The 19,889-nt window shown below is 47.0% G+C and overlaps 1 protein-coding gene across 3 annotated transcripts in view; it reads right to left on the bottom strand.

Moving 5' to 3' along the window:
• TMEM63C (transmembrane protein 63C) overlaps window positions 1–19,889 on the bottom strand; it is an 88,299-nt gene that overhangs the window by 42,918 nt on the left and 25,492 nt on the right. For 2 of the 3 annotated variants that reach the window (XM_077323319.1, XM_077323321.1), the window contains exon 2: window positions 40–136. The gene's annotated coding sequence lies outside the window, so the exon portion shown is untranslated. Of the gene's footprint in view, window positions 1–39; window positions 137–17,991; window positions 18,456–19,889 lie in introns of those variants that run through there. The other variant, XM_077323320.1, reaches the window with a different exon arrangement.

The following is a 19,889-nucleotide window of genomic DNA, read 5'->3' as shown; positions in this document are numbered from 1 at the left end:
CATCGTTTTACACAGCTGAACATGCAGGTTTACACATACCTGAGAAGGGTCATTCCCTGTTTCCAATTCAATCCCAGATCAGCTGGGATCAGCTGCTGTCATTGCGGAGCACTCTGTCCAAGGCACTACAAGAAAACTAACACCAAAGCAATGATCAGTCACTGAGATCTGCAAGTCCCCAGCTGTTCCCAGCATTGAGATATGTAAGAATCCAGAGAATCCAGTCCCGCCGCACAACACCCATCCCTTGAAAAACAAACTATTGTAAGAAGTAGGAATATCCTTCTAGGCCAGCCGTTCTCAACCTGTTCTTCGTCGTGACCCCAACTTTGGCGGCGGTTGGTGTGGGGGTGGCAGCGTATGCATGGGCAAGTGGCATGCACATGTGTGTGCGCATGCGCACAACGATAAAAGCTCAGCCATTGCAATCCCTCCTCTCACCTCTGCCAGCTGCCCCTCTGCCTGCCAACGCCACCACCCGCTTCCACCCACCACCGCCACCACCTGTGCTTGCTGCTGCTGCTGCCCGCCATGGCGTACAACCTGGTGACCCCTGGGATGGGGCCAGGTGACCCTAGATGGGGTCCCGAGCCCAGGGTTGAGAACCACTGTTCTAGGCCTTCTAGGCCTTCAGACCATCTTCTCCCCACGGGCAGCCTCTGCATTATTAAAGGATAGCCAGGGTGGATGCTGAATTCTAAACCTTTCTTTGTTCCTAATTTTTAGACCAATCTAAAGCAGACATGGACAGCACAGGCTAGCCTGACTGCATCAGAGCTTGGAGGTAAGCAAGGTTGGCCCTGGTTGGCATTTGGAGGGGAGACAACCAAAGAAAAGTCCAGGGTCATGACACAGACCTAGGCAATGGCAACCTCTCTCCAAATATCTCTTGTCCTGAAATGCAGCTATCACTTGATGGCAAACAACGAAAAAGCAGATAAGGAAGACTTCCATTTCCCTCTTTTTCATTACAGGTGGGTGGCTGGGTTAGTCTGTAGTAGTAGAAGAACATCTGAGTCTAGTAGCACCTTAAAGTAACAACATTACCCAGAGTATAAACTATCGTGAGCCAGCTATTTTGGAAAATTCTGTTGGTCTGTAAGGTGTTACTGAACCTGAATTTTGTTCTCTCTCTCAGGAAGTTTTCTTAAGAAAGTTAACATTCTGATTTATAGAGGAGAGGAATTGTGATATCTAACACTCTTCTACACTTTGTTCACTGTGAGGCCATGCAAGTGCCAGACACATTTCCTGTCTTTTATATTCTGGCCAAGTAAGCCAGTCAGCCCTTCCTGGCTCAGTGGTGTAGAATCTGCTTTGCATACAGAAGGTCCCAGGTTCAATCCCTGGCACCCCCAGATTAAAAAGGCCCAAAGGCTTTAGGCAGCAGCTGCTAGCAGAGCAGAAAATACTGATCTTGACAGAGTCAGTATAAGGCAGCTTCACATTGTGCTCAATAAAGTGAATTTAGGCAGCCTTAAAGAAAACCAAGGAGAAAATTACAGGCTTCACGACCGCCAATAGCTTTTCAAATCTACTTAACAATATTAATTTGAATCCTTTTCTGTTCTGTCGCAAGAGGGGGGATCTTAAAAGCATTTGCGCTAAGAAAGGCTGTCAACCTGAATTCAGTCCTATGAGCCTCTCTGCTCAGAAAGTGCAGGCAACCTTGCAAGAGGACAGGGGATGCTGTAGGGGCAACACCACACCTGAAAACAAAGCAGCAGCAGGAATCAAGTCAGTAGAGACTACCTGCGTAACCAAGGAAGGTGACTGTTCCTTTCCCTGTGATACACCGCTGGACGGGGGCCAGCGACCCATTTACCAGCCTTCCTTCAAAGCACTCTGCAGTGCCATCACAGGCTGTTCAGTCTGCGCACCTGTAACAACAGATGCTATGGCCTGCTTTATTAACTGTGAGGCTGAGGACAAACAATGTTTCTTTAGAGAGTTGTAAATGATCTGCAGAAAGGACATGGGAGGGGGAAATCCCTGCTCTGGGTAGGTGCGCACATCCTGCTTTTGATTCTGGAAAGCGGCCTTAAAAAGGTTTTTGCACTGCATTGTTTCCAAAACCTGAAAAACTTGTTCAATCAGCGGCAACAGTAGATTAAAAAAGTATCACATATACATTTTGGGAGTAGATCTTTGGCCTGTGGCAGTAGAAAAGAACAAGAGTCCAGTGGCACCTTGAAGGAGCCAGTGTGGTGTAGTGGTTAAGAGCAGCGGCTTGTAATCTGGTGAGCCGGGTTTGATTCCCCGCTCTTCCACATGCAGCCAGCTGGGTGACCTTGGGCTTGCCACAGCCCTGATAAAGCTGTTCTGACCGAGCAGTGATATCAGAGCTCTCTCAGCCTCACCCACCTCACAGGGTGTCTGTTGTGCGGAGAGGAAAGGGAAAGGGATTGTAAGCCGCTTTGAGTAAAAAGCAGCACAAAACCCACCCAGCTCATCTTCTAAAGATGGGGGTGGTGGAGCCTTAGAAGAGTAGAGTTTAAGGTGCGGATACTCCTCAGAGGGATATAATACCATACGTTCCATCCTCTGAGGCAACCACTGTGATCCCAGGTGATCTTCGGGCCCCTCTTGGATGCTGGCAATCCTAGGAAGCACATGACATGTGAGGGACAGCAGCAGAGTCTGTTAAGTGCAGCCTGCCTGCCTCCCCCATCCCTCTCTAAACAGCAGGGAAGTCACCATCTGGCCTTGTCAGATGCTGAATAATTCATGTCCTCTTTGTTAACCAGGAGAGCAGTCCCTGGTGGAGAGAGCCTCTGGCCAGTCAGCACACAAAGACTGCTGGCAACCGGCAACTCCAGCCCCACGTTCTCTCCCCTGGAACTCATTATGGAGACACATCTTCGGGATCAGCATTTGCCATGTCTCTGCCTTACACAGAAAGCCTCTACATTACACACACACACACACACACACACACAAACCCTTAAAGGATTTATGCCAAAACTTTTTCCACTGGCTTCCAATAAGAAAAAACTGAATACACAGTGAAGTGTGCTGTTCCAGATAAACCACTGTTCCTGTTTTTCTCAGATTTTTTTTACCTGAGGGATATGTTAAAATCCTGTCAGTGCAGACTCCCTGATCACTTTTTTGTTTGTTTGTTTGTTTGTTTACACATGGGGATGCACACACAGGACCAACATTGGGCCTGACCAAAATTGTGGTTCTTGACTACTTTGAATTTTGATTGTGAGCTCCACATCTGAAATTATTATTATACTAGAATATAAGCCTGCTGTAAGAAAAATACAGTGGGCGCTAGCGGGCAGGGCCGTAAAGCGGGCCCAGGAATAGCCTGACTGTGTCTGTGACGCGGCGAGGCTGTTCCTGGGTCCAGGAGAAGGATCCCGCCTACCGCACCCCCCCCCCCCCGCAGCGTAAAGGGACCCGGGGCGGGAAGAGAAGCTGGCCGGCGGACTTACTGTCGGGGAAGGCTTCTTCTTCTGAGCAGTGACACCCCGGCCAGCCCAGGTGAGGCTGGGCCCTGGATTGACACTCTGAGTTTTTATCCCGGACAGAGCCCGCCCTTTCTCCTCCCACATTGCCCTTAGCATTTTATTACTACCGCTCCGCAAGAGCGGTATTGTTGGGAGCGTCATGTTTTACTATTCTTATGTCACAAACCAGTTCACCTTGTAATCCTGTATCATCATATGCATGCAAACATTCTATTTGATCACTGATGAAGACCCTCTGGGTTGAAACATGTGTGATCTCTGATCATACCATGTGCAACCACTGAGACTCTACGTGCAATGTTGCACAGACTGTGTCTTATGCTTTAATGTTGTCTTTAGTTTTCTAAATGTGCACTTAATAACAAATATTTGTATTTTAATATATGCATTTGCTCAACCTTTGAGTTTTTTGTTCCCTTTTTGTTTGCATCCCCCAATCTTCACTGCATGGATCTGAGACACCTTTTCCTTGCTTTGATGTGTGTTGCTTGTCTCACCATCTCCCAGGGTAACGTGGAGTCTACCCGGCCTGCAAGAACTTAATTGATTACAATGGTCTTAGTAGTGAATAATGGTAGCGTGAACCAGGTAGTGCTGGTCTTCTGGGAGGAAACTGTTTGGCAGTGGGAATGACTACTGCTAAGCATGCTGGTTAGGCACAAAGGAATTCAGAGCTTGGGTCTGCTCTGCATTTGCTAAGTAGCCCAACACTTTCTGAAATTAAAAAAAAAGGCTGACCTGAATTTATATAAAACACTGTACAGTGGCAAAAACAGTGCTTTGTTAATATAGCCCACAGTCAATCCATCAGAAGAGGAAACAAAGGCCAAAGAAATGTGCTCACTGCTATACAATATTCATCCACAAAAACCTAGGACTCAGTTTCTATTGTCCATATTTAGACCCAAATAAAACTTTAGGCAATAAGATTGTTTCTGTGACAGCTGAGGTTCTTTCTCCCTGGATCTCCCCAAAGGGGAAATCTTTTCTGTTATTTAAGTCTTCCTCTCTAATAATTTCTCATTGTTATGAGAAAGGCTGGCTGATATCAGTCTACAATTGTTCGTGCTTTTAAAGACAAATATGACCAAAGCAGATGTTTTGCTATTCTGAGCAGAGGCAGAATTATATCTGATTTCCAACTAGGGTGAAGGCAATAACCACGATCAAGATTTCCGAATGCTATGATTAAGACAATGTGTTACATAAATTACACGAAATTTCATACAGAAAATGCATTGGTTTCTTGTCTTATATTCTTAGTTCTGTTACCATCCCCACCTATTATCAGATAACCAAAATTGTAATCTAATGTCGTGACAGAACAATGAAGACATAACATAGGTGAGATCGGTGATGCTCAGAAATGCAAAAATTGCAGTCCAGGAGTTTGGAACATCAGTCACATGATCAGCTGCTTTGGAAGGGGGTCTTGCTGTCTTTGCCATTCCTGCCTTTCTATGAACCTGATAGGGTTTTCTCCATCTTCCAGTAGCATACAGATATTAGAGTCTGCTCAGCCACAACAAAAGAATGAAGCTTTTTGTCTGTGTGACTTTGGTGGCCAAGTGTGCAAGGTTACTGGCAACCCCTTGAGAAGGCGAAAAGGAAATCTTTGCCAGAGATACTGACTCAGCACCACAGACAAGTCAATAACTTGCACTGCCTGGGAAAGAGACATCAATCAATACTGCCACAATGAGCTCAGCATAGAATACCAAGAGTGAAGTGATGGGCGGTGGGTGGAGGGCAGAGAAGCATGGGTAGCAATGACCTCCCGCACACTTTCATTCAATTCACCAAGGAAAGAACAAGACTACAGCTTGCCTGGACCAATACCCTTTAGATCACCATTTATTAAAAAGGCACAACCAGAAGTAGACAGGCCAAACATATGCAAGTGTGTGTTCAGTGCCACCAAGTCGGTTCCAACGTCTGGCAATTCTATGAATTAATGTCCTCCAAAATGTCCTATTGTTAACAGCCTTCCTCTGATCTTACAGAATAAAGGCCAAGGCTTCCTTTATTAGGCCAATCAGTCTCATGCTGAGTCTTCCTCTTTTTCTGCTGCCTTCAACTTTTCCTTCCATTATTATTGTCTGTGCAAACATTAACAGTAAGAGTGTCCTGACCTCTATTGAGTCTGCACTTTGCTTTTTATCCACTCCCAGCCCAAATAAATCCCAGCCCAGCCCTCTGCACTGTATTTGATTTGCATTTTGATTTTGTCACTTTAAATTTTCCCTCTGTGACATCCACGATTGATCTGCGGTGACCCTACATTCCCCCACAATATCCAGGAGTGGATATAAGTCGTTATATTTTAAAAACCACCCTTGAAAGCCCTCAGTATAGTGTAGATGTTCTGCATTTTGCAGATTAACTTCCTGCCTGTGCCTGCAATGCTGACATAGCAAAGCCATGATTGGCCATGGTGTCAAGTTCAAAGACTTCCTGGTTCTAGGTTGGAAGACTTCCTTCCTAAGACTTAGTTTTGCCCTGTTTTAAAGTGACTGAGCTCCTGAAGCCCACACTTCTCTCAGCAGAGATTTGCCTCTTGGATTTATTCCCCCCTCCTCCTCTGTGAGGCTGCTGTCTCCAATCCTCCCCCCCCCCCCATTCAGGAAAAGAAAGAGCCTCCTAATGTGCTTGGCTCTCCTCCCCGCTCTGAGCTTCCCCAATCAGGTGCAGAACACTCTGTCTCAATTCAGGGGGGGGGAGGAAGGAGGAAGACCCGGGTTAAAATCGATCTGAGTTCAGCAGGATCAACAACGGAAAAAACAAGTAAATGCAGAATCAGCTCTCGATAGCCCAGGTTAGCTCTGTCTCACCAGATACCGGAAGCTGAGCAGGGTTGACCCTGGTCAGTGTCTGGAAGGGGGATGCCCGGAGTCCTCATGCAGTAGCAGGCAATGGCAAACCACCTCTGATTGACTCTTGCCTTGAAAGCCTCACAGGGTGGCCACAAATCTGCTGTGGCTGGATGGCAACAAACCAACCCAAACCAGCGAGTGTAACAAGAGGCTTTTGCAGTCCATACTGTTTAATGCTTGGCGTGTGCTTGCGGGTATCTTCACAGGAAAGCCTGTCCTCACCAAAGAGACATTCGCCTCGGGTTGGATCCAACAGAAATCTTCCAAAGGTAGAAGGGGAAAGATTTGGAAATTCACTGCCCTCTTACTTTGTTCCTGAGGGTCTCCTGGCCAGTGTTTCCAGGAACTCTGGGACAGGGCAGAGGGAAGGTTTTATTCTGCTGGCAGAAGCTTCAGATACCAGAGAAATATGACTTCTGGATCCAGCCTGCAACAGTATTTCAGTGATAACTGGTTCCCGTAAAGGAAATCCTTCCCTTGCCCCTACCTTTGTTTGAAATGATCAACATTTTGCTTCAATATAATCTAAACAAAACAAATGCCTCTCCACAATTTCTCCCTCTCAATCATTTCCTAATTTCGTACTCCCCTTGACACTTCAGCCAATTTTGCATGTATATCCAGCTTTGTCGTCAGATAAATTCAAGGGAGCTAACTCCAAAACCAATTAAAGCAGCCAGCATTCAGCAATTTATAAAAGAAATGCGCACTGAAAATCTCACACGGCTGCAAGGAGAACAGCAAGCCCACCCACGATCAAGCACAATTACTGTAGGACAATGAGGTGCATGCGTCTTTTCTAGACCCAGATCTATACAATGTGCAGGTCCCACAGAGTTCCTGGAAGGCAGCTGCATGACATCAATGATGTGAAGAAACACAGTGTGCAGGATGACAAAGGTCTGCTGGTACAGGAAAAGGGCATTAAGGGGCCCATTAAAGCAGCTTGACAGGGTAAGGCTAACCTTTGGAGTCAGTGAGCATAAAAAGGTTTCCAAGTAACAAAGAGGATTTCCTTGTAAAAACCTGGCGTTCCAACTTCTGCCGAAAGAGATATCAGGGAACAGGGCATTGTGTAAGGCTGGTGTGCTCCCCTCCCTTTCGCATACCTGAAAGCTCCCAGATGTAAGGAGGGCCTTGAAACCCGTCCACCTAGGAGGTCTCCCTGCAGGCGGCTGAGCAAATAGCAATTCTAAATTAGGATTAAAGCAAAGTTTGGAATCCTGGTTTGTGAGGAGAAAACAAATGCCATTTTGCCCTGCTTCCTGTATTAAGATGACAGGGAAAACTTAAATTGGATTAATAGCTCAGAGCTAAACTAGATGTTTCGGCCGCTGCTGACACCATTTTACAGGAGAATGCACCATTCCGCAGTTGCCACAAGGGGTCAGCAGCAACAGGCTGTCTTGTTTCCCTCTACCTTGCCCTTTAAGGTGCCAAAATGGCTGCTAGGTGGGCACTTTAAAAGGTGCCATGGGCCCAATCCGGAACAGGTCCTAGTGGTGGTTTTCAGTGGCTAGGCTCCTCTAAAACAATGTTGGTGGCCACACATTGGACCTGTGGCTGCTGTAGTATCAAGTTTGGCCCTCGATTATGCTCTATACCAGGGGCGGGCAAACTGTGGCCCTCCAGATGTCCATGGACTACAATTCCCATGAGCCCCTGCCAGCGACATTTGGAGGGCCACAGTTTGCCCACCCCTGCTCTATACATTAAGGGAGGAGAGAGAAGTAAGCCTAGAAACAAACTGTGCCTGTGCTATGATTGACACACCTGTTTGTTGTGATATTGGAAAGCAGCCCTAAGTACTAGCATTCAAAGCTCCTCCAAGAAGGGAGTCAAACCACAAGGTTATTGGTCTTGTCTACTCTGGCTGGCAGCCGCCCTCCAGTGTTTCAGGCAGAGAACTTTGACACCTCCTACCACCTCACCCTTTGAACTGGAAATACCAAGGATTGAGCAGGGGACCTCCTGCTTGCCAAGCAGATGCCCATAATTGAACCGTGACTTTTCCCCTTCCCCCTCCCAGCTCTGCACAAACCTGTTCACCCACTGAAGCTCTCCTACCCAACCACTACTGCCTCCGTTCCTCCCTGTAGAGCAAACACAAGTCACTGTAAAAAATGCTTTACTAACGGTAGCGTTACATAGATGTGGGAACATACAGAAACATGCCATATAAAGGAACGCAGGGGTAGTCAAACTGCGGCTCTCCAGATGTCCATGGACTACAATTCCCAGGAGCCCTTGCCAGCATTCGCCAGCAAATGCTGGCAAGGGCTCCTGAAAATTGTAGTCCATGGACATCTGGAGGGCCGCAGTTTGACTACCCCTGTGCTAGAGGAGCCAAGCTAGACTGAGATAAAACTAAAGAACTTGTTTTTTTTATAGTGGCGAATGTTTTCTTCCTTGTCATATAATAATATAAATCCCTATAATAGTATTAGTATTATGTTTATTCGGTCAATTGACCAATATAAATGATACATCTGCAGAAAACTATAAAAATCAATAATAGAAGTTAATAAATATGGTGACATGAAAAAGTACAAGAATATTGCTACATAAAATATTTATTTAGAGAGTAAAACAATGTTAAAACAATGAATTGTTGGGATCAAAAATAATGTTATTGTGGGTAGGAAAGAAAGGGTTATAACCTGTAAAGAAGAAGGGGGAAGAAACCTCAAAGAAGTTAACTACAGGGAAATCCCTATAATTAAATTGCTCCCTCCTCCTCTTTTCCTTATCATCAGCAGTCCCACAGCCTATTTCCACAAAAGACTTCCTTCGAGAAAGCGATTTTTGGCCACTCATTTATAAAATACGACTTATATTCATTATTGGGGGTGGGGGGGGTGGGGAGCAGTTATCTCCCTTGGAGAGGGATAAGGTACACTATTTGGACTGCTGGATTAGGATTTGGTTCAAATCTCCATTTGCAATGGAAACTCACCTTGGGCTAGTCACTCCTTTTCTCTCTAACCCAGTGGTCCCCAACCTTTTTATCACCGGGGACCGGTCAACGCTTGACAATTTTACTGAGGCCCTGGGGGGGGGGTAGTCTTTTGCCGAGGGACGTCACCACTGCCTGAGCCCCTGCTCCAACCTACTTCACAGGGTTTTTGCCAGGATAAAATGGGGGAGGGGAGAATGTTGTGGTAAGGTATTTGGCTCTCTACTGAGAAGGAAACCAGGATAGTAAAAAGTAAAGGTATCCCCTGTGCAAGCACCGAGTCATGTCTGACCCTTGGGGTGACGCCCTCTAGCGTTTTCATGGCAGACTCAATACGGGGTGGTTTGCCAGTGCCTTCCCCAGTCATTACCGTTTACCCCCCCCCCCCAGCAAGCTGGGTACTCATTTTACCGACCTCGGAAGGATGGAAGGCTGAGTCAACCTTGAGCCGGCTGCTGGGATTGAACTCCCAGCCTCATGGGCAGAGCTTTCAGATTGCATGTCTGCTGCCTTACCACTCTGCGCCACAAGAGGCTCTTGGAATCCAGGATATAAATATCTAAATAAACGAAACAAATAAAAGTCCACCTTCCAAAGCAGCCGTTTTACCCAGTTGAACGGATGCCAGGACATTAGTTGTAATCCCAGGAGATCTCCAGCCACCACCTGGAGACTGGCAACCCAAGCCAAATGTTTCCTATGAAGTGAAGAAGAAGAGTTGGTTCTTATATGCCACTTTTCCCTACCCGAAGGAGGCTCAAAGCGGCTTACAGTCGCCTTCCCATTCCTCTCCCCACAACAGACACCCTGTGGGGTGGGTGAGGCTGAGAGAGCCCTGATATCACTGCCCGGTCAGAACAGTTTTATCAGTGCCGTGGCGAGCCCAAGGTCACCCAGCTGGTTGCATGTGGGGGAGCGCAGAATCGAACCTGGCATGCCAGATTAGAAGTCCGCACTCCTAACCACTATACCAAACTGGCTCCCCAGTTCCTGGGGCAGCTTCCAAGAGAGTGGGTTAGCCATGACCAGCTTGCCTTCCTCAGTCTACTCCCACCACCACATGAGACCTCTTGTCCTACTGACCTTTCCATTCACTCTGGGACAATATTTATTTTACCCCTTTAAATACACCTGCATAGACTGTAGTACAAAATAAACACTATTATTCTACACAATGCCGCTACAGTAAAAGAGCTGAAGCCGGAGTGGCTTATCTTTCTGCTAAGTATAAAGTAAATCAAGAATGAGATAAGATTGTGACACTTCCCGAGTGCTACAATGCATTTGAAGCATTTGGCACAGGTTTTTCCCTCCACTGTTACTTCTTCACTGGAAACATCCAGGAATGTAACACAGGGAAAGTGGGCAGAAGTGAACCAGGACCCCGTGTGGGTGAGAACCACCAACTGACTGGATCATATTGGCTAAGGTTAATTAACAAAGTTGTCGGACCTAAACTTGTTTTACTTACATTTATTAGGCATCTTATAGCAATAAACTTGCATGGTTGCTGGAGTTCATCTCAACTAACAGGGATTCAGTGCAGTCTTGTCTGGTGGGTTCCATTTGCTGTGAACAACTAAAGTCTAACAATAGAGTTTGAAGGGAGAGGGAAAGAGGCAGGGAGAGTTCTCCTGCCCTGGCTGCCAGCCAGGAAATTGGGCTGATCTTCCAATCACATTCTAGGGAACAAGGGGAAAAGTTATCTGACTACAATTCCCAACATCCGAGCTCTTAAAGCAAAAAGGGAAAATGTCTCTTACCTCTCAGTATTTTGATTAGCCGATATATGGACAGCACAGGTACCCTTAATTATGTTTCTATTACATATACTTAGGTATGGTACATTATTTTTGACAGCATGGGTGGGAAGTGAAGAAGGGAGATACTAAGACTGCATTTTGCTTCTGTGGTTACTTTTCTTTTGCTCTGGGAACACAGGAACACATGATCTAGGGAGTCATGTGGTCCCTCCTGCTTCTCTCTACATGTGCTGTTTTTTTTAATTTGGAAACAAAGAGTGCCTTCTCCAGCACAAGCTTATGGGTACCCTCAGGGCATCAGGAGAAGCCCTGCTCCATGTCTCCTGCTGCCAATGGTTTGGCAAGTGATTACATATGATGATAGGGTCTTCTTGATAAGTGGCAGAAAACAGGGAAGATGACTTGAGATGACGACTTATGAAGGTTAAAGCAGAAAGTGCAGGATTACAGCTGAACATCAAGAAGGCTGACAATCAAGAAACCGAAATTATTCAAGACATACTATTCCTTGGCTCCATCATCAACCAAAAGGGAAACTACAACCAAGAAATCCAAAGGAGCTTGAGAACGGCAGCCATGAAGGAGCTAGAAAAGATTCTTCAGTGCAAAGATATGTAACTTGCAAGCAAATTACATATCTTCAGCATTTCTGGATATTCCAGTTCTCTAGTTACCTGTGACAGATAAGCAACAGTAATCCTACTTGATGGATTGTGGAGAGAGAGATGTACCAACCCTGCTCTCCAGCAGCACACAGCAGGGGAAATACAATTTCAGGCCAGCCCTACCATCTTCCTTCCTTGGGACATGCTTAGTACTTAAAGCTTTCTGCAGCCCTAACATACCCATATGGTACTAGGATGCTCCCTGTGTCAACCAATGTAGGACTGACTTCAGCAATAGGTAACATGTTGTTTGACATCTTATCTGTAATCGTAACTGGATCTAGTTTGGGCCTGAAGAAAGAAAAGCGCACTTTCCGTATACATTCCAAGTTTATTTTTTTAAGATATGTGTTCCAATACCTTTCCTTGGCAGGCCATCTCAGAAAACCCAGACGGTGCTTGATCCGATCCTCTGCAACCTGCACTCTCGATTTGTTTGCCAAACCTACAGTGCTGCTGAGCTCTCACTTCTTAATGCTGCATCATCTTTAAGCAGCATCCAGCTCTTGTGCAGCTTGGGAGATAAATCTACCGCTTGGCATGCTCTCCCGTTCACAGTCATGAGATCATCTCAGTGCAGTTACAGGAAAGGCGTAGAACGGTCAAGCACTGTCATCCAGAGTATAGGAGGGCAAGGGATAGCAGACCATGAAGCATGCATGGCAGGCAGTGCCAGGCTCTGGGCTTGGGCAGTGCACTCCTCCAAAACAGGGCAGCCAGCCCTGTGCTGGGGAGGCAGCATCTGAGGAGGGAGAAATGTCACCGAAACTGGACCATCACCATTGTGGGTGCACTTGGAAGAGATGTCATGGTGTCTTCCCAATTTTTTTGCCACAGAGTTTCTGGCAATTGGTTTTCCCAGAATGCATCATGGCGCCCCTCATGTCCCCGCCTCTAATTCTCCCGTTGGTACAGGATGAAGCAGGGATTGTGGGAGGTTAGCCTCCATGGGCAGGCGGCTGGTATGCCTACTTCAAAGTCACCCTTAACCAGTACGAGAGGAGCTATGCATGTCTGGGGGCTCGCACACTGGGGGCTCTGTGCAAAATGACAGGGTCTGCTCTATCACAGCGGAGCCTGTCTTGGAGTCCTGGCAAATATCCAGAGGTGCTAGCCCTCCTGGGGACAACCCTGAGTATTGGAGAAACAAGAGGGTGGAATAGTCTGAGTGGCAGACTAGGGCCTGGGGGAGACATGTAGAGCCACATCCCTTTCCATCCACACAGTATGCAAACAGCATTCCCAAAAGATAGCTTAAGCTAAGTTTGGGAGAGTTGGAAGCAGAGCATGAAAAACCCAGAAAATGGACCAGAAGAGCATGGCATAATGTGGGTTTCAATAAAACCCCAGTTCCAGTTTGGACACCAAACCTAAGCAAAACTTCTGCATATCAAGCAACTGATCGGCTGACCATAAAAGCTCTGCTGATTCAGAACAGCATCCTGTTTCATACAGTATCAGTCAGTTACCTTGGATGGCACAGAGACCGAGGCTTTCCCCTGATGTTGTCTCCTGGCACTGGTATTCAGAGGCTTGCTGCCTCTGTATAAGGTGGCTGCCTTCATTCCCCATGACTGATAGCCACTGACGGCCCACTCCTTCATGAATCTAGGCAACCTTTGTCCTGCATCAGCCCCCGGCATTTGGTGTGGCCAAAGCCTAAATCCTAGCATTAGTGTGGAAAGGGATACTGGCAGGCCCTGCCTCTGGAGTCCTCGCAGGGAAGGCATCATAGAAGCAGCATTCTTAGGAAGGTCCAAATTGATTCCCTGCAAGGGGCTATCTTGTGCCCAAAGTGCTGCTCCTGCTCCGTCACATCTCTGCATACTCAAACACCCCCCAACCAAGCTAGCAGCCAGGGATGGCCTGTATGGGACTAAAAGAATGAGTGATACGTGTGTATCTGTGTGGCTGTGCAGGAGAGGAAGACGCGGCAGATGAGCAGGAATGTTTTCAATGTTGCCCCTCCATTTTAAAGTGCCAAAACGGGTTTCTACAAATCAAAAACAGTCTCTCCGCTTCTGTGGATTGCTTTGTGTTTAGGTTGCAAGAAATGTTAAAAACAAGGAGGGATATTCAGCCAGCTATACATTTCTGTTGGAATAATTAGCAGTCAATTAGTTCTAATTGTTTCTGTGGGAAGCAAGTGAGCACAGCAGCTGCACTTTGCTTCTATACAACAACAAAAATCCCCTTTCTGCTCGACAACTGCCCATTTTCATTTAATTAGTGCACTATTATTGGAGGTTCATTTGCGTACAATCATATAGTTGCTCTGCTGGAAGGGCAGTTTTAAGATCCTCTAATCCATCCCTTCGAAATGAGGCTTCAAACTCTTCTGAAACAACAGCGCAAAAGCCGCCACTTCTCTTGGCAATTCTCCTCCAGTACCAGACCTGTGTTTATTTCAGCTTAAATCCAACCTCTTTCCATTTCCCCCTAATAAACTGAAGGCAGAAGGGAAGACAAAACAAAAAGGGAAAGCCATAATCTTCATCTCCTGCTTGTAAACACCCCGAGACAGCTGGCTGGCTGAACTCCAAAATTCCACACTGGATCTGTGGGCCACATTTGGACATCACAAACATTGTCAAATGTGATGCAGTGAGTCTGGTTTACTCCCAGGCTCACTTGTCCCCTGCCCTGCATCAGTCTGAAGGGCTCCTAAACTGGAACTTGATGCAATTTGCAGAAGTGTTCAAATTGGGGCTCTTTAACACTTTGGGGTTTCTTTTTCACCTACAAACCAGGCCATGGTGTAGACCAGACTTTCTCAAACAGGGGTTTCTTCATAGCCCTGGAAGGGATTCCTGAACGGGTGGGAGAATTCATTTTTGTATATTTAAACATTTATTAGATCATAAGTGGTCATGTCACCCCCCCCCATGGCCAATGATGGAGGGGGTGGGAAGGGGAAAGACCCCGGGTGTGTGTGTTCCCAACCATATTAGGCACGATCCCACCACTTCTGGGGTTTCTCGAAGCCTGAGAAATGTTTCAGGGCTTTCTCAATGGTAAAAATGTTGAGAATGGCCGGAGTAGACTCTTATTTTGCAGGCAAGAAAGCAACTTCAATGTGTCGAATCAGTCCAATTTGAAATTAGCAACAAATAGTATTTAGACCAACATCTGTTTCTGCGTCCACCCTATTAAAGCAGAGGAGTGCTGAGAGCTCGGAATATGGAACTCCCAGCAGTTTGTGAAACTTCACTATCTGGGGAGGGGGGCTGGGGGGGTCTTTGGCTGATGCAGATCGACAGCAGCATGTGGGAAACTGGAACTTACATATTCTCTTCTCCCCTGCTTGCTGGTCCTGAAACAGCCCTGGGGAGTCACTACTTGCCTTGCTGGGGAAGCTTACATGTAAACCTGCCCTACACCCAAAAAATTCCCAGATAGGCAAAGTGCAATTGCTTTGGACCATTTCAGACCAGGAAAATGGGAAGGAGGAAGATGTCTGAGAATTATGTTTCAAATATTTCTTTGAGGTACAAACCCAGAACTCCCAGAGCACGTCTGGCTGGACAACACCAGGGGTGGAGCTGGAAACAGTGCAACATGTGGCCCAGAAAATTTCCCAATTTAGGGACTCTTCACTATCAGCTCTGTATGTAAGGGAAGGAGACATGGATTGCAGGAGCCCTAGACTAACTCTAGACTCATTCTAATCATGAACAAACTGGGTTTTGTTTGAAAGGCTGAAACAACCTCGCTCTCATCTAGCAAGGAAGTTCTGGGGTCTTCAAAGAAGGATGCAGCCTGTGTTTCCTTTCCCCATCTAGAGACCATGCAAAGGGTTCAACTTCCACAGCCAGAGGGCTGCAGCCATTCTTGTGAACAGGATCTCATGAATTGGGGCCCCTCTTGGCAAAGCAGTATAGCATAGTGGATTCTGCATCCCAACACAAACATTTCTCATGCATGGAGAGTAAATGGTCTTTGAGCATAACTTGCTGCTGGTTAGATCTGTGCTAGGATTGGTTGCCCTTAATAACCCCAGGGCACACAAATGCACATATTCCTGGCCATTTTTCCATGGAAAAGCTCCTTCTTTTAAGTTGAGACGTGGCCTTTCCTCATTCAGGGGCACTGGCTAGAAATCTAAGAAGGCATCATGCATACAGGTGTTCCCATAAGGTCTGGTGTCTGAGAATGATGAGCAATACCAAGAACTTCAGTTTTCAGATTTTGAAATCAGCATTTACTCCTTATGGCTTGGGACCTCCATTTGAGAATGTGCAGGGCTCCCGAGTTTGAAGGGAGGAGATTCTGTCCTATGCATGCTGATCTCAACAACTTCACTCTCTCAACATACACTCCCCTTTGCTCACACTTACTCATATTTAGCTAGTTGCTACCACACTGGCCTTCCACAGTCCTAATTCTATAGGACGCTTTTAAAAAACAGGAGACAAAACAGGAGGGGGGGGTATGGCTTGGCAGGATTTGTTTTTCATGTTGCAGGCCCAGGTTCAAGTCCTGACACTTCCAGTTAAAGGGTTTCAAGAAGCAAGCGATGGGCAAGGCCTTTCTCAGTGCAAGATTCTGGAGAGCTGCTGCCGATCAGAGCAGCTGGCCCACGGGGTAGGATACAGTGTAAGGCAAGTTCACGCCCCCCGACTCCCTCACTTGTAGAAAGACTTGTTTCTATACAGTGTATTACTCGACTGATACTAATTCATTATGGAGAGGTTTGGTGGCGTGATACAGAATTAGCTCTGCTTCAGTACGAAGAAAAATGTGTGTGTTTTTCATGTCAAAGTACTCCTTTTAAAAACCTATACGAAACCAGATTTATAAGAGTTTTACATCAAAGGGCAGTGTCCTGTTTCAACAAAACCCGTTTTAGAAATTCTCTTATCGTCAAAGAATGTTCACAGCTTTTTAAACACACGCTCACACCCCACATTTGTGTATTTTAGCACTTGATCCACTTCAAGGATTCCGAGGGGGGAAGCCAAGAAGACATTCTTGCTAGTCCCCTGGCTTCCTGTACTGTACAAATGAGCACATAGCACTAAACTGGGAAAGGCTGCAAGCTGAGGAAAGGCACGTCCAACGAGAGTGACTGCTACGAAGGGCCGGTTCCAGGGATGAGCTCCTTCCCAAATGCTGCACCCACTTGGAGGCCAGGAGGGCATGAGTGCTGTTAGCCCTCTGCCCCCACATTCAGCACTGCACAAAATGTAATGCTATGTATTTCCATGGTACTCTCTGCAGCCTGAAATCTAGTGCATATTTAGAAAGAATCATAGAATCATAGAGTTGGAAGGGACCTCCCGGGTCATCCAATCCAACCCCCTGCACTATGCAGGACACTCACATCCCAATCGCTCATCCATTGTAACCTACCACCCCCTTGAGCTTTCACAGAATCAGCCTCTCTGTCAGATGGCTATCTAGCCTCTGTTTAAAAATTTCCAAAGATGGAGAACCCACCACCTCTGGAGGAAGCCTGTCCCACTGAGAAACCGCTCTAACTGTCAGGAACTTCTTCCGGATGTTTAGATGGAATTTCTTTTGAATTAATTTCATCCCATTCATTCTGGTCCATCCCTCCAGGGCAAGAGAGAACAACTCTGCTCCATCCTCCATATGGCACCCTTTTAAATACTCAAAGATAGTTATCAGATCTCCTCTCAGTCATCTCCTCTCTAGGCTAAACAGACCAAGCTCCCCCAACTTTTCTTCATATGTCTTGGTCTCCAAACGACTTGGTCTCCAAACTCCAAAGAAGCATGAGTTTATCTTATTCCTCCCAAAAGCACACACCCTGAGAAGCTGCTTCTCTACCACTGAGCTCTTCAGGCCACAGTCCCGCCCTGCCCTACTCCACACATGGGCAGGAGACCATAAAGTCACTACCAACTCTCTTGTCAGAAACCGGAGCTGTCTATTCCTGACACTGAAGGCACATTACGTTCCTCAACGGCTCCAGCTCAGATTCAGATTCTCCCAGGGGAACAGAAAAACCACCCAGTAGGGGTTTAAAGCCCCTGTGGATGAAAACTGCAACTCAAAAGTATAATTCTCCCCCCTTCCCCCTGCCCCGACCCTGCAAAGGGCCTCTGTGCCAGGCCTGCTTCCTGTGAAGACACTTGCAGTGGTAGAGGCTGCAGGAAGCACTCTGGCAAAAGCAGATTAAGACCCTGCTTCCAGAAATATAGGTGCAAATTAATACAGAGGGAGGCATGGCACACATCAACATCCCAGCCTTAAAAAATACTGAGAAACCTTCTTGCAATTTCCACTTACCCAAGACAACAGCCGGCTGATTCCCAAATACAGGCAGCAATTTTAACGGAAGCGATTGGGGGGGGGGGAAGGGAGAGAGTGTGATCCTGGTTAGTGACTGGCTTCCCGAATCCCTTCTCTGGGTCCCAGAAAAGAGCCCAAGAGCTTTGCTCCTTGCTGAGAGTCAGCAGCTGTGCCTCTATAGCTACCAGAGGGAAGATGCTGCCAGTACATCGGAGGCCGCTCCGGTGTGCGCGCGGCTGATGATGCATGAAGAATTGGCCTCTTTCCCTGCTGCTCGCCTTTTTTGGACACTGGGAGCAACCTTGCGCTGACTGGCAGAGGATCAGAGTGGGATGGGTCAGCTCCGTGGAGAAGGCTGGGCTTTTTGCTTTCCCCACTTCTAAGCACAAGGCACAACCTTGAGCAGGGGAAGCAGAGACCCCGGAGAAAGAACATCCGGTATCCTTCATCACCTCAGCTGGACTTTGGCCCTCGGCAAGCACAGCTGGTTTATCGCAGAATTATGCCCTTTGTGCCTTATGCTCAGCAGGCCATGCTGCTCAAAGCATTTGTCTACAGCCAGAGAACGCGTGGGAGGAAGCTGGCAAACACACGGGCCCGCATGGTTTCCCCCAACCTGCCACTGCAGCAATCCCTCAAGTTCAATTTTCAGTATTTTAGTTGCTCCCATACTAGGAAAGCAGTTGTCCACAGCTGGGTCACCATTTGGAGAGACAAGGGCTCAGATACAGCCTGGATCTTGTTCGGCCTCAGAGGCAATCGAGTGTGGCAATCACAGACCCCTGGAACCTGGAAGCGATTTCTCATGGGGTGTGGCAGCCAGCCAGTTCAGATATTTTATTATTATTATATTTAGATTAGATTTCTAACCCGCCACTCTCAGAGTTGACTTGCAGTGGGTTACAAGAAGAATAAAACCCCGATACAAAAAAGCATTAAACCAAATCCCAACCTACTCCAGCGATGAGAAAAATAAACCCCCCTCTTCCCATGACCACCCCTCCCTCAATGCCTCAGTGCCATGAACCCCAGGGATGCTGAAAGTTCTAGTTGTAGAGGGGCCCTACGATCTTCCATGCCCTGGCCTCAACCAATGACCAGGCGGAAGAGCTCCATTTTACAGGTCCTGCGGCCTCTGAATTATTGTATTGCACATCAGATGACCAGAGCCTCTTGTGGCGCAGAGTGGTAAGCGGCAGAAATGCTGTCTGAAGCTGTCTGCCCATGAGGCTGGGAGTTCGATCCCAGCAGCAGGCTCAAGGTTGACTCAGCCTTCCATCCTTCCGTGGTCGGTAAAATGAGTACCCAGCTTGCTGGGGGTTAAACGGTAATGACTGGGGAAGGCACTGGCAAACCACCCCGTATTGAGTCTGCCATGAAAACGCTAGAAGGCGTCACCCCAAGGATCAGACATGACCCGGTGTTTGCACAGGGGATACCTTTACCTTTACATCAGATGACTACAAAGGAGGAGGAAAGCCTGGCTCCCTGAGCACAGGCCCAGTCCTGAGATTCTCCTGCTTTCTAAGTTGCATGCCTTTTTCAAGCACTTCTCAGCACTCTAAACCTGGAAAAATTGTGTAAGGGATGGCAATTGACTGGGCGCCTCTCAGTCTCACCAGTTTTCCTTCACTCTTCCTCCCAGGCATCCAAAATATCATCTTTTCAAGGTTGTTTCTCTTGCAATCAGCAACCCTGTTTACAGAAATAAGGATGTTCCAGTGAAAATCTTTTGTTGACTGTCCTGGGTCACTCACAGGTCACTGCATTTCTCTGTGGAACTGCGAACTCCACCACCAGAGGCAACCATCCCGCTCCCCTATCCCATCCTGAACAAGAGGAACATAAAGAACCATGGATTTCAGGCATCAAAATGCTTCAGAACTCTCTGAGTT

Source organism: Paroedura picta, chromosome 2, assembly GCF_049243985.1.
Source record: "Paroedura picta isolate Pp20150507F chromosome 2, Ppicta_v3.0, whole genome shotgun sequence".
Lineage (NCBI taxonomy): Eukaryota > Metazoa > Chordata > Lepidosauria > Squamata > Gekkonidae > Paroedura > Paroedura picta.
The sequence above is the reverse complement of the archived record's forward strand: the minus strand, read 5'-3'. Positions and strand labels throughout refer to the sequence as shown.